Below are 12610 nucleotides of genomic sequence, written 5' to 3'. Positions count from 1 at the left end.
TCCTTGTCTTTTTATTTAGCTCTCTTTTTCCACAGAAAAATCCTGTTTCAGAACAGAAATCTACATTTGTTTTGAAATCTTACCAAAAAAATCCTCCTTCATTTTTCTTGGCTGAGACTAATCACCAAATGTGATCAACACTTGCAAATAGGACTTACCTCCCTCTTCTGCCCAAATCTGCTGTCACTTCTTTTTGGTCTCTCTCTGTCACTCTCGTTAGTTTTAATTTTCCTTTTTTCCCTTTTTTTCCTCCCTCTCTTTAGTGATTAAGCTGGTATTGAGCATTTTCCATCCAGCTCTGCCCTTAGGATTCCATTATCCCAACGGCCAGCTACTAAACTGATTAGATACGATTAGGTGATCTCTGGAATGGGGATCCATGCTGACACTTTGTGTTTATTTTGCAGAAATAGGATGTTCACAGGATACAGTATCAGAGAAACCTTTTCCCACTTACTCTCTTTTGAGGACAGATGCTTCCCAGATTTGTTCTTGGGTCATAGGGATTGTGATAAAACACCTCGTTGCTGCAGACAATGTGCAATAGTTCAAAAGACCATTAAAACATAAGAGGGTAGGTTAATCTGCAAGATGCAGAGTTGGGAAGGACTTCAGGTTCTTTTTTTCCAACAAGAAGTGTGTTAGATAAGAGGAGATGCTGCAGAACACTGATAAAAACTGCAACAAGAATTCCAGGACTTCATACCTCAGCAGGCAGTTTACTGCCAACCTGAAGATTGGCACGAGTAGATGGCTTCCCAAGACAAGTGGGAGAAAAATACCCACATTAACACAACATTTTGAAAAAAGTTTTAAGCACAAATGATTATTTTTCAACAACATAGCAAAAATATCACACACCGTGAAAATCTAATGTGCTACACATCCATGTAGCTGTTACTTGAGTGAGTAATTGCTGTGGGAGTGACACTGCTGTTACCTGATAGGTCTGGGATATTCAAACACTAAGTAGGAGCTATGTGGTCGCTGCAGAACGCAATGCCAACAAGGTATCATGTTGGACTGCATCCATCACTTTCAGCCTGGACATAATCTAAAGGCACCAAAACTTGTATTTTTACAAGTATATGAGCCCTTTGCAACTCTATTTGCCCCCTTCAAGGAGTATGAGATGTAATGGTTGTCTGTTGCTAGTCATATTTTCCTTTGTAATTCAGTATGATTTGAATCAGATGGAGTTTATTTCTTGCTGCTTTTTTGCAGAACTGTCATACTGATTTGTTTGTGGGTTGTTGTTTCAGGGTTTATTTTTGCCGTTTGTAATGATATCTGAATAACCCTGGTGCATTCTTTCTCCCCCACATAATCTGTAACATTGGCCATTCTGCACTGCACTGCTTCTCTTGGAGATTTGACTTCAGCCCTGTCAGACACGCTGCTCAACCTGTCACTGCCCTCCTGCTGGCAAGACTGACAACACTAGACTCGTCACATCTTACCCTCCAAAGAGGAGGGGGACAGAAAATGTCCCAGAGATATATTTCTTCTGTTGCTTTTATTAAAATCATTCTTGCTCACCTGCAGGGTTTCTTTTTATTATTTTAAACATTTTTTCCCCTACAGTCATTCCACATTATCATTCAATGTTAATAAAACTGATTGCTTGCAGTGAGGAGAAAAAACTGCTTTTTATCAGGTGTGTATTAGCAGAACATGCTGAGTCCAATTGCTGCCTCTTGCAGTTAGTCATTTGTTTCTTACAGCTCCTCTCCCTCCTCCCCAACATCTCACCTTTAAAGTAAATGGATTTTGGGGACAGAAGCCTGAACACAGATGCCAAGCCCTGGAGTTGTACTACAGTCAATTTGATCACAGAGGGTGCCTGTTTTCTCAGGGGTCATTTCTAGGTTGGATTTGGACATGGGCTTGTCTTGAATCCTCCAAGTTTCTGTGCCTTTGGCCACAGAATCCACCCTCATAAATTGCTAGTGTCAGGATCAGTTTTGAAGTGCAGAGCAATAGGCAGTAAACAGGAAAAGTTTATAGAAATATTTGGACTTCCTTCAATGCTTTTTTTTGAAGGAAGATGTTTCATGAAGTGTTTGGCAATATAAGAAAAGCCCTCCACTGGAAACAACCCCTAAATTCATAATTTTTTAAAGATATTGATCTAGAGCAAACCTCATATTCATGTTCAAGTAATTAGCTTAAATGTTATCCAGGTTTGTCATATACACAGAAAAATATTTGGGTTGGGGCCATCCTGGTTCTGAAACATTCAGAGAGTGTGGTATTTAGGGAGGAATTGAACTGATGCTGGATAGAGTTTTCATATCAGAGATGAGAGAAAAAAACCTGAGCCTTGAGAGAGAACCTACTTATTTCTGCCACACTTAGATTCATCCCCAGAGGCAATTTCCAGCACCTGCCAGAAAAGGAAATGTGCTTAGCCTCCACCCTTCTGTGATGCTCAAGAAAGGACGATGAAATTCTGTTGCAAGCACCAGCAAGCACAGCACAGTGAGCTTTTTCAACAAGCAAGTAGGAGAGCTGAAGTAGTTAGTTCTATGGGAAATGTGTACTTGGATGGATAAGATTATTATAGCATTGGTGGATGGGCTGTGAGAAACAACATTTGCAAATTATTTTGAGGAGTACAGGTGGAAGACTCCATGTGCCAAGCATTTTGGAGAACAGAAGGCTGATGTGGGTTTGGCTTTTTTTATAAGGACAGTCTTCCTGTGGACCTTTGGACATGTGACTGATTTTTCCTCTTTTGAGTGAAAATGAACCATATACTTCCAAAATGTGTCCCAGCTGCTGATTTGCCAGGTATACTTCCAGGAGCTGTGACTAACTCAGTTTTCCCACTAGAGCTCTTGCTGTGGCCCAGTCCAAAAGCTACTGTTGAGCATAAGGTTTCAGGTCTCTGCTGCTATTCTGAAACATGACCACTTTCCAAGAAAGTAGTATTTCTGCTCTCCCCAACATCACAAATCATTCTCTCATACATCCTGCAGTCATAAAGGGTAACTGCCCTGCCCTGGAGTAGAATGGCAATCTCAAATTTTATCTTTTCCTTCCCTCTGCTTCTCACTGCTACAATCCTTTATAACACTAGCAACAGTACAGCCCTCGCTGCACTTCCAGGCCCTCCCAAGGGCATTTATACAGGGAACACACCTGTGTGAATGGCACAGGAAGGTCCAGCATGCAGCCCTCTTCCTGGCTGTTGCTGTAACTGAGAGCCGATGCTGCAGGGGGAAAAAAAGGGAGATTGGTCCTTTCCCAGATACTGTCATCTTTCTCAAGAGTCTCAACATCAGCATACAGATTCTGCTTAGTACGGGTATGGTTCTGTACAATACTGTAGAGCTGTACTGAACAAATGGGTACACTGGCTGTACTTAGTCTGTATGGCAACTCAGACAAAGTGTGCATATCACTAAGAATATACAGATCACTGAAAATGTATACAGTTTAGTAGGGATTTCAGAATGAATATTTCCATTAAAGCAATTCTGTCTCCATGGTCTGCTTACAGTTCCTTTCAATGCGTGTCTGTAGAAATTGGTCTGGAGGATTGTCTACACCAAAGATTTGAGGAATAATGACATTTTCTTACTCTCATTTAATTTCCTCTTTTGGTGGCAAAGGAAAGCAACTTTGAACCATTGTGAGGGCAGAAGCTGCTTCAATGAGATTTTGGACCTGTCTGCTCAGAACAGCGCTAAACCAAAAACCCAACAATCTAGGGTGCAATATATCTTATTGAATTTAAGTTAGCCCACTAAGCTTTCATCTTGGTGCTCTTAAGATCTTGCTGTCCTTCAGAAAATGCCCTGGTTGATGGAAGCTTCTTGAGACTGGCATGCATGTTCTGGGATTTCTCCCATACTGCAGGGCAGGAGATAGTCCAGTGAAGCAGAAAACATAATTTGCTTTGCTTAAAACCACCTGCTCCCAGCTGATTATTTTTTTTCCTGTGAAGATTTTATTTGGGGAGAGGGATATGAAGAAGGGAGGAGGGAGAGAGTGAAAGGCAAACACCTGATATTTCAGAGGACCTGAACATTAAAGACGACAGTGATCTTCTTATGCATGCAAGACTTTACAGAACCATCAGTGTTTCTTAACATGTCACCACCAATTAAGAGCAGAGCTATAAGCTCTGTACTTTGCAGTGCTGTGTAGAGAGTAGAGAATACCACCTAGGCAGTTGCTGCAAGAAAGTGTAGTTACTGAAATAGGTCTAAAGGGAAAGTATTAAATGGTTTGGTTTTAATATCTAGATTATTTATATTAGGGTCTCACTGGTTAGGATAAAAACATCTTCCATTTTAAAGGTCAGGAAATGCCATCTAGCTGAAATCAGCCCTTTATGCTAGATAGAATACGCACATAGTAGGATACCAGCTGATTTCATGACCTTGCACTATTTTTTCTGTGGGCACAGGAAGTGTTCAAAGCGCAAATAAATGAACTGATGGATGATGAGGCAAGGTGAAAGGAAAGAAGGGACAACCCCTCAAGGAATTTATCAGATTTGTCATGAAATATTAGACATCAAGTTTAGTCCAAAACTCCAGAAGTCTCAATGACACACGATTGAGCCTTTATGATTTTTCTTTTTAATAATTAAGAATTTAGAGGTGAGGGACTTTTTTTTTCTTTTTTCTTTTAATTTCTTCCTTGATTCTAGAGAGCACCAACTACTGAAAGCAATAGTTTTGAGAAAAAATATTGATTTCTCCCCTGTTCTTTATTCTGTTTGAACTCTACAACTTCCCTAATTCCCCCAGGGAACAATTCTCTTCCCTACAGAGCTACACTCTGTTTCAAAATTGACTTGAAAACAAGAAAACAAAAATCTGCCTTTCTTTTTCTTGTGTTCTAAAAGTTCTGACAAGGGCCTTTCTCCAGAGAGCCATCTTCTTCAATCTCTTTGTGTTTACTGTCACCTGCTAGCATTTTGTTCTGCCTTAAGGAGACAGTAAGCTAGCTACGCTGCCTCCTTTTTGTGTCTTCTTCTACCCACTGGCAGCTCCTACTAGATGTATCTGAATGTGGTCTTCAGCTTGACCCCTACTGATTGCCCTGACTATTTATCTATAACCAGAACATTCATATTATTTCATGGATGGATCTCTGTAATTGCCTGCATTTTTCTCTGCCTTTCTCTCTTTTTGTTTTTCAATTTGTTCTGCATTTGGGAAAGATCAGAGTCCATGACTGTATGGGGCAACACAGGAGCCTTCTCTAGTGTGATACTCACTATTAATCTACAGTAAGAATCTCTTATTTCTACTGGAGTTCTGTATTAAATTACCTGGATACTTAATTAGACAGACTTAATTTGATTTTACATATCCACATGAATTGTGCAATTATTATTCAGCCTCTTGTAGCTTGCCTCTGCCTATGATATACCCTGTCTGATGAGGGTAGTGACACAGATACATAGAGACATAAAATGTCTCTGTGTCACTTTAAGCATCATGTCAGTGCTGTTTCATGGAACACTTTAAGATCTCCAGGCAAGCAGGCATTTCCCTGAAATAAAGAGCATTACCAAAATACTGTCTTGTTTCCTCATCTTATAGTATACACATATAACTTACATAGTGTTATAGCTATACACAAGTCAAGATTCCTTCACAGGTCTGGGACCAGAATGCTATTTGAAGCATGTACCTGGGTATCAGATGCTATGTGTTGAACATCTTTATTAGACCAGAGACCTCTGTTCAGCTGCAACAGGCCTGAAAGCTGGTTTGCTTCTGTGTCCACAGTAATTCACTTTCCTGTACTCCATCTTCATAGGGACCCAGATAAACAGTTTGCTCCTTCTACAGCACGTTATGAATGAAAGACCAAATAGAAAGGTTTCAGAACAAATTCTTCTAGTCATCAGAAAATATATACAAATCTGGATTAAGAACATGCATGCTTTTCACCACTTCTCTTTCATGACATTTTTTTTTTCTGGTCCAGTAATACACTTTCATGATTGCAGTTAATCATGACTTTCCCTCTGGAACTTGGCATATGTTGCCTCTTTCCCAGTCAGCTTTTTTGCCCAGTGTCAGATGGATATTTAGTTTCTAAAAAGCTGGTGTTCTTCTCGCTGTTAACCCAGCTTGCTTGCTTTGTCAAAAATCCTACTGTGAGAAAACCCTTATGTTTGGTTGCATAAAAATTTTCTTCTTTCCTAGGGATGACCTGGGCAGAACTGTTTTCTTTCAAGGCAAACATCAACCTTAACATAAACATGTCACAAGGTCTGATAGAAAATATTTGGCAAATTTGAAAAAAGTCTCAAATAGTAAGACACAAGTTGTCCTATTTGAACTGCCTTTTGCACAGAAATGTTCAAACTGAAGCAGGCCCCAGCTGTAGAAATAATGGAGATGGTTCTCCTGAGAATCCATGTGGTCAGTGATTTCTTAGGTTCACTCTTACAATAGTCTGAGTCATTTCTCTCTTTATTAGCTCTTTTTCTAAACTGAATAACCTCTGAGCCCATGTCCCACATTGTCTTTGAAGCTGTCCTTAAAGAAGATAACCATCTACTAACATCTGTTTGAAGGGAAAAATCCTGTCACTCTTTCCATAGCAGGACTCTAAAGCTTACATTTGTGTCCTCGTCAGACAGACTACATGTACCAATACCCAATTTTGTGTGGAAGAAACGTTAAAGTGAGACATGTCATGAAGCAAGGAGTTCTCAGATGAAGAGCTCTTAGTACCTGCTTAACTTGTAGCTGGCTTAGTCATATATTATTTTAAGATTTTTCTGCTTTATAAAATCTCATTTCAATATTAAAATATTAGTGGCGCTGCAATGTTATTTCCACGGTGCCCTGCTTAGCTCCAGGTCACTTATATGTTGTCAATCAGTCCTACAGTGTTAGTTATTTATCTATCACTTAATAACCATGCTGCAGAGAATAATTTATCTGGCATAGCATGGTAATTTGTACTATAATTTCACCCCCGCTGCTGCAGACTTGCATTCCGTTACAGCAATGATTGAGGAAAATTAAGATTCCTAGGTCACACTTTGGGCTCTATGTTTTCTGCCTTTCATAATTTCATTTCACTTCATCATATTTGATTGAAGAAAGAGTTCATCTAGAAGTGTGAGAAGTGGCTCAAATCACTGTATTTTTCAGCCCACTAGGACACAGTTCATGAAGATAAAGGGAAGGAGACTGTGCAGTCTCGAAATTGGCTCAGGAGACTCATCCATCGCCGAAGCTGAATCCATTCTAAAGGCTCTGCAGACAATCTCAGGCTACATTTTTTTGTTTCTCACTTCTTTTAGAAATGTAAATAAAACATATATGTACCATTGATGCATCCTTTTTTTCCAAAGCCTAGCCAGCATTAATGCCAGTCAGGTATAGAAGCCAACCTTATCAGACACTCATCTCCACTAATTTAGGAGCCATTTATCACAATTAAGTGTGAAACTAGAAAAGGGAGTAAATATAAAGAAAGTAAAGAAGACTGAAAGATAAGGTAAAAATTGTTACTCATAGAACTGGTTTTACTTATCCTCTTTTAAAGAACATAACAACCATACATTATTTTTTAAAACCGTGAATTGTATTATAATGATTAGATGGTGGAGTTTCTTCCAATCCTAGTGGATAACCATCACAGTGGATAACCATCACTCTATTTCATGTACTTACTTTCAGATGGAGGAAAAGGTATGGACTATAACATGCATTGGTTACTGCTATTAAGTACTACCATTTGGTCTGTTTTTTCTGTAGAACAAAGAAACTTTCACATTCAAATTGTCTCCAGATGTTGCAGCCTTCAAGAAAGGTATTAAAGATGGTAATTTTTTGATACAAGATAAATTAATTGATATGTGCTAAAATGAGTATCTAGCCAGATTTTTAAGTGCTAAGGCAACATAAAAATTAACAAAATCAGCAATATCAGTATTATGGAGATTAATTCCACCTTCCTGTGAGAGATTAAGGGGACTTGCTACAGACCTACTTCTGCATCCCTAGCATTTATTTATTTATTTTAGGTGGTATATAAGTAACCTAATTTATTTCTAGGTGGAGAAGAACTTCTACAGAATTTGCAGAGCATCCAGCGTGTATCATCTGCTTATCCAGAGCCGACACCAAGTTCTCTGAGGAGAATCACAATCAGCCATCTTGATTGTTCCCTTTCTTGGTTTATTCGTAAGAAGCATTTTGCTTGCTGGAAGCATTTTGCTTGCTGAACTCTCAAACATGACTTTGAGGCTAATTTATTGTAAAACTTTAGTTCTCAGTATAGTCTCTTGCTGCCTGCTTCTGTTAGTTCCTTTCAAGGATGACTTCCTCCCTGCATCTTCCTGGTCTTGGAAAAACACCTGGTTTTGCAGGTGTTCCTTTCATTTCTAGCTCATATTCTAGCAGGTGGCTAGTCAACTTTGGCATGACTTTGAGTAATTGTGCTCAAGCTCCACTTTGGTAAGGAATCAAGCCTTACAAGTTTAGATATAAACTTCATGTCTTTTTGCACATTTAGCCTCTCCAGGTGGTGGGTGATAAGCATCCACCCTTCCCCTTCTGCTAATCTCTACAGAAAATGTAGGCAAGCCTTCCTAATGGCCTTTTAAAAACAATGAAGATAAATTAAATAAATTAAAGGTCCATTACTGGGGGAAAAATGTTGACTGCATTATTATAGAGTGTGGATTAAGGTGTCATAATATGCCATTTGACAGATCTTCCTCTCATTGCCTGTGCTGGCTTTGGGTGCAGACAGGATCAAAAGTTCATGAGAATTGCCTTCAACCACTTTTGGAGAGAATGGCTGGAGGTAACAAAATTGACCCTAGAAAACTTCCAAAGTCTTTATCATTTACAGGATTGAGTAAGGTGGGCAGAAGCACAGGTGGAGCAGTTTGTTCATTAAAGTTTGGTTTTCAGAGCTCACCTTTATGTGGTAAGGGTATGACCAGAGAATCTCCACCCAGTTTCATGTCTGAGTCCAGCCACATGAGACGCTTTGGAAAGCCAGGATTTTACCCCCGAGTCCCAGCCCACCTGTCAAGGAGTTATAGGTTTCAGTCGTTGCATTCAAGCTTTAAGTCAGCTAAAATCCTTGTATTTAGCCACATGTCTTTTTAAGACCTTTTCGGAAACTTGAGAGCAGGTTAAGCCCTCCATGTAAATACAGCCCCAAATAAATACTAGCATAATGCAAGAAATGTTTTAAATGCAGAAACATTTTAGATACCAAAGCAGATATAAAAACTAAATCTTTGTATCTGCCTTGTACTATCTTTACACTGATGGAACAGCAGATTTTAATCTTACGGACGAATCCATCAGCATATTGCAGTGATATGGAAACTAGTCATAATGGAACAAATTGCCAACAGCTGACCAAGTCCTTGGAGCACAATATATTCTGGAAGGATTTTTCTCTTTACACTAACACTAATTTCCACTCTGAGGTAAAGAAAGATTGCCCTGGATTTCTGCAGTACCACATAAAGATTTTGGGCACAGAGCCTGGAAGATAATTTAGATACCAGGGCAACTGATAGGAGGGAAGTGAAGAACTCCGCTGCCTTTCTTTTCGTTTTTTTTAAAGTCTTAAATTGCTTTCTTGTAGTGCAGAAGAATCTGAAACCTCATGGAGTCTCAATCCTTCTCACTCTGCAAGCCAGATGAAACAGTGGAGTGAGGAAGCTTTTATCACTGGGCAGAGGTCATCACAGGTGAACCAGGAATGAGAACACTTCCACAGTATCAACTCATAGGCAAAACTGAGAAAAATACTTGTCAGCTTGTTTCTGTATTGGTAAAAGCCATTTTCAGGGTATGTACTTTTCCCAGCTGCTGGTTCTCAGTTATCCCTATGCTACAGGTGTTTTTTCACTCATTCAGCTTCTCTACCGGGCCTTTTTCCTCCTCATCCATCTTTGACTATCTCCCTTATAGACTCCCCTACCAGAAAAAAAGTATTTCTTCAGCAGTGGTTTGCCCACTCACCAGCATTTTGCTCAAAGGATGTGTTTCTTCCGACCCCTTTTACCTCATATACAAGTGTTAGCATACTTTTTTGATTTGAGAAATCTTTTCAGGTTTGTCTTCTTTCACTTGTTTCCATATGTACCTATTGACCTTTGCAAAAGAAAATAATGTGACTCCTCATCAATATTCCTCTTTGTCTCTAGTATAATTTTAACATCACCCTTTATAAAAGCAACTAAAAAAACTGAGATGACTGGGACTTGACTTCCAGTATCTGTAAACTGCTTTGCATCATCTTGGGAACTAGTATCATACAAATAGCAATAAAGCCAGTGATTCAGAGACTCAGAGAAGGAGCTCAGAGAAGGAGCATTGGACAGAGAAAGGTAAAGTACTGGACCTGATGTTTTTCAGTGTTCTACAAGAAGTAGAATGTGCTGGTCTGGCTCTGAATGGCTTACCTGAAAATCAGATGTAGAAGATGTCTGCCTTCTCTAAACATCATTTGCTTGCCTTTGTAACTACAGTTGTTTTGACTTTGAAATCTGCAGTGTACATTATTCTCTGGATGCATAATTTGAAGTTAATTATTTTTACATCTGCTTACAAAATCTAATGATTTTCAAAGGTTATTCTTCTCTGAACTTGAGTGGTTATTTAGATAATTTGAAAGGTTATGTCACTAGCTGGTTTCTTATTCATTGGTTATCTTTACAAATACAGTTTTTTATAATGATGTTTGTCTAATATGAGTATTCAATGGCATTCACAACTGTACACTAGGATGCAAAGCCCTCTATCACATCACCAAAATATCCCACTTAAGCAAAAGTTGCAGGCCTAAGTGTGTATTCTGCTACAATTATAGCTGCTCCTGCTGCCTGCAACCCCACCAGACTCCCTCATGGATTAAGAGAAAAGAAGCCTTCCCATTTCTGAAAAACATCCTAGAGGAACACTGTAATATTAGCAGAAAATACTAAATGCAGTCTCAGAGAAAAAAAAAGAAAAAAAATTATGTGAGAAACAGTGGTCTTTTGTTATTGTTGTTGGTTTTGTATATCGGACTGGGTGGTTTTCCTGGCTAAAATTCCAGGGTGTCCTGTTCTACCCGGTTTCTTTCTGCATCAAACCTCTGAGAACTGAATGGAGGAAGCAGATCTGTTCAGGTAGCCTTTTCCAAAGATGCAGGCTTCTCATTTCACAATGAAATGAGAAGCTTTTGGGAGAAAATGGTCCTCTCTTTGTGTTTATTTATATTCATATGGAAGGAACAAAGCAGCACAGATCAAATTAATCAGAATCTATGACTCTTGTAAGATTCTAACAATTTTTTTTTTCTTATCAGTGAAAAAGATCCATGTTTTGTACCCATTTAAAGAGGTGCTGTGTGTGTGTGCATGTGTGTGTGTATGCATTTAGAAGGATGCTTTACTAAATGAATTGGATCTCCTAGAGAGACACCTGGGGATACTGTGTAGTTGTGTCCCATCAGTATGCCTGGTTACATTCATATTTATAAACAACTTTATCCTCAGAACAGGAGCCATTAAATCACTACCCCTGAGGCTGCTCTGGCTGTGGTAGATAAACGTAAGTATATCTATGTATTTTTATGTCTAAGGATTGTAAGCCTGCACAGAGACTTAAAAAGGGCAAAAGTTCAAAGCAGGATATGATTGAATGGATGGATGGTAGGAAATAGGATCAGATGAGAGTACAGTGCCTTGTATGGAAGGAAATCTACTCGTTAGCAATGCAGAGATGCTCTAGCCAAGACCCAGGCAAGTGTCTCCAAGGAGCAACATTTGAGAAGTCTACAGGCACAGGATGCCTGTGAACAGCAGGAAGATGACTGAGGGACCACAGAACAACTCTGGAAGCTTTCAGTTGTTTCAAAGCATTACATTTTCCTCTGCATGAATGTGCTAATGTGACTTGAGTAGGGAGTAATACAGTTGTAAAGTAAAATCATGGGTTTCCATCTGCTTCTGTTTTCACACAATGTCCATCTTGTACTATCTTAAAATCTTGATGTTTAGCTGATTTTTTTCTAATCTTCCATTTGTCTGGGATCTGTCCTGCAGATTCAGAGTTCCATGGAAGAACACTCGTTCCTACTGGAGACATTGTTCAGTCTCAACATGATACAAATATACTATATCCCTGTCTGTTGCTTTAATTACAGAACATTCTGATTTGGAAGGGACCCACAAGGATCATTGAGTCCAGCTCTTGAGTGAATGGCCTTTACGGGGATCAAATCACAACCTTGGTGTTATTAGCACCATTCTCTAACCAACTGAGCTAATCTCAGGGTCAAAATTTCAAAGTGGTAGCATTTAATTTACAGAATAACAGAATATTCTGAGTTGGAGGGGACCCACAAGGATCATCGAGTCCAACACTTAAGTGAATGGCCCATATAGGGGATTGAATCCGTGACCTTGGCATTACTAGCAACAAGTTTTAACTAATGGAGCTTATCTCAGGTTAGTGTGGGTTTATTTCAGCTCCTTTATACCTGTGTTATCTCTCTTGTGTACCCACCATGCTTATGGAAGGTGTTTGCTAGACAGTTTTGGACATTGAAAGATGCTTTAGCAGATGAATTGAATGGCCAGAAGCCAAATGTAAACACTGGGATA

At 39.2% G+C, this 12610-nt stretch overlaps 1 long non-coding RNA gene across 1 annotated transcript in view; it reads left to right on the top strand.

Annotated features, from left to right (window-relative positions):
- LOC135411525 (uncharacterized) overlaps window positions 1-10212 on the top strand; it is a 36555-nt gene extending 26343 nt beyond the window's left edge. The window contains exon 3 of the long non-coding RNA XR_010429184.1: window positions 8046-10212. This is a non-coding gene — a long non-coding RNA (uncharacterized LOC135411525). The remainder of the gene's footprint in view (window positions 1-8045) is intronic.
- The last annotated feature ends 2398 nt before the right edge of the window (window positions 10213-12610 follow it).

Source organism: Pseudopipra pipra, chromosome 3, assembly GCF_036250125.1.
Source record: "Pseudopipra pipra isolate bDixPip1 chromosome 3, bDixPip1.hap1, whole genome shotgun sequence".
Lineage (NCBI taxonomy): Eukaryota > Metazoa > Chordata > Aves > Passeriformes > Pipridae > Pseudopipra > Pseudopipra pipra.
This window is presented reverse-complemented; position numbering and strand designations above follow the sequence as displayed.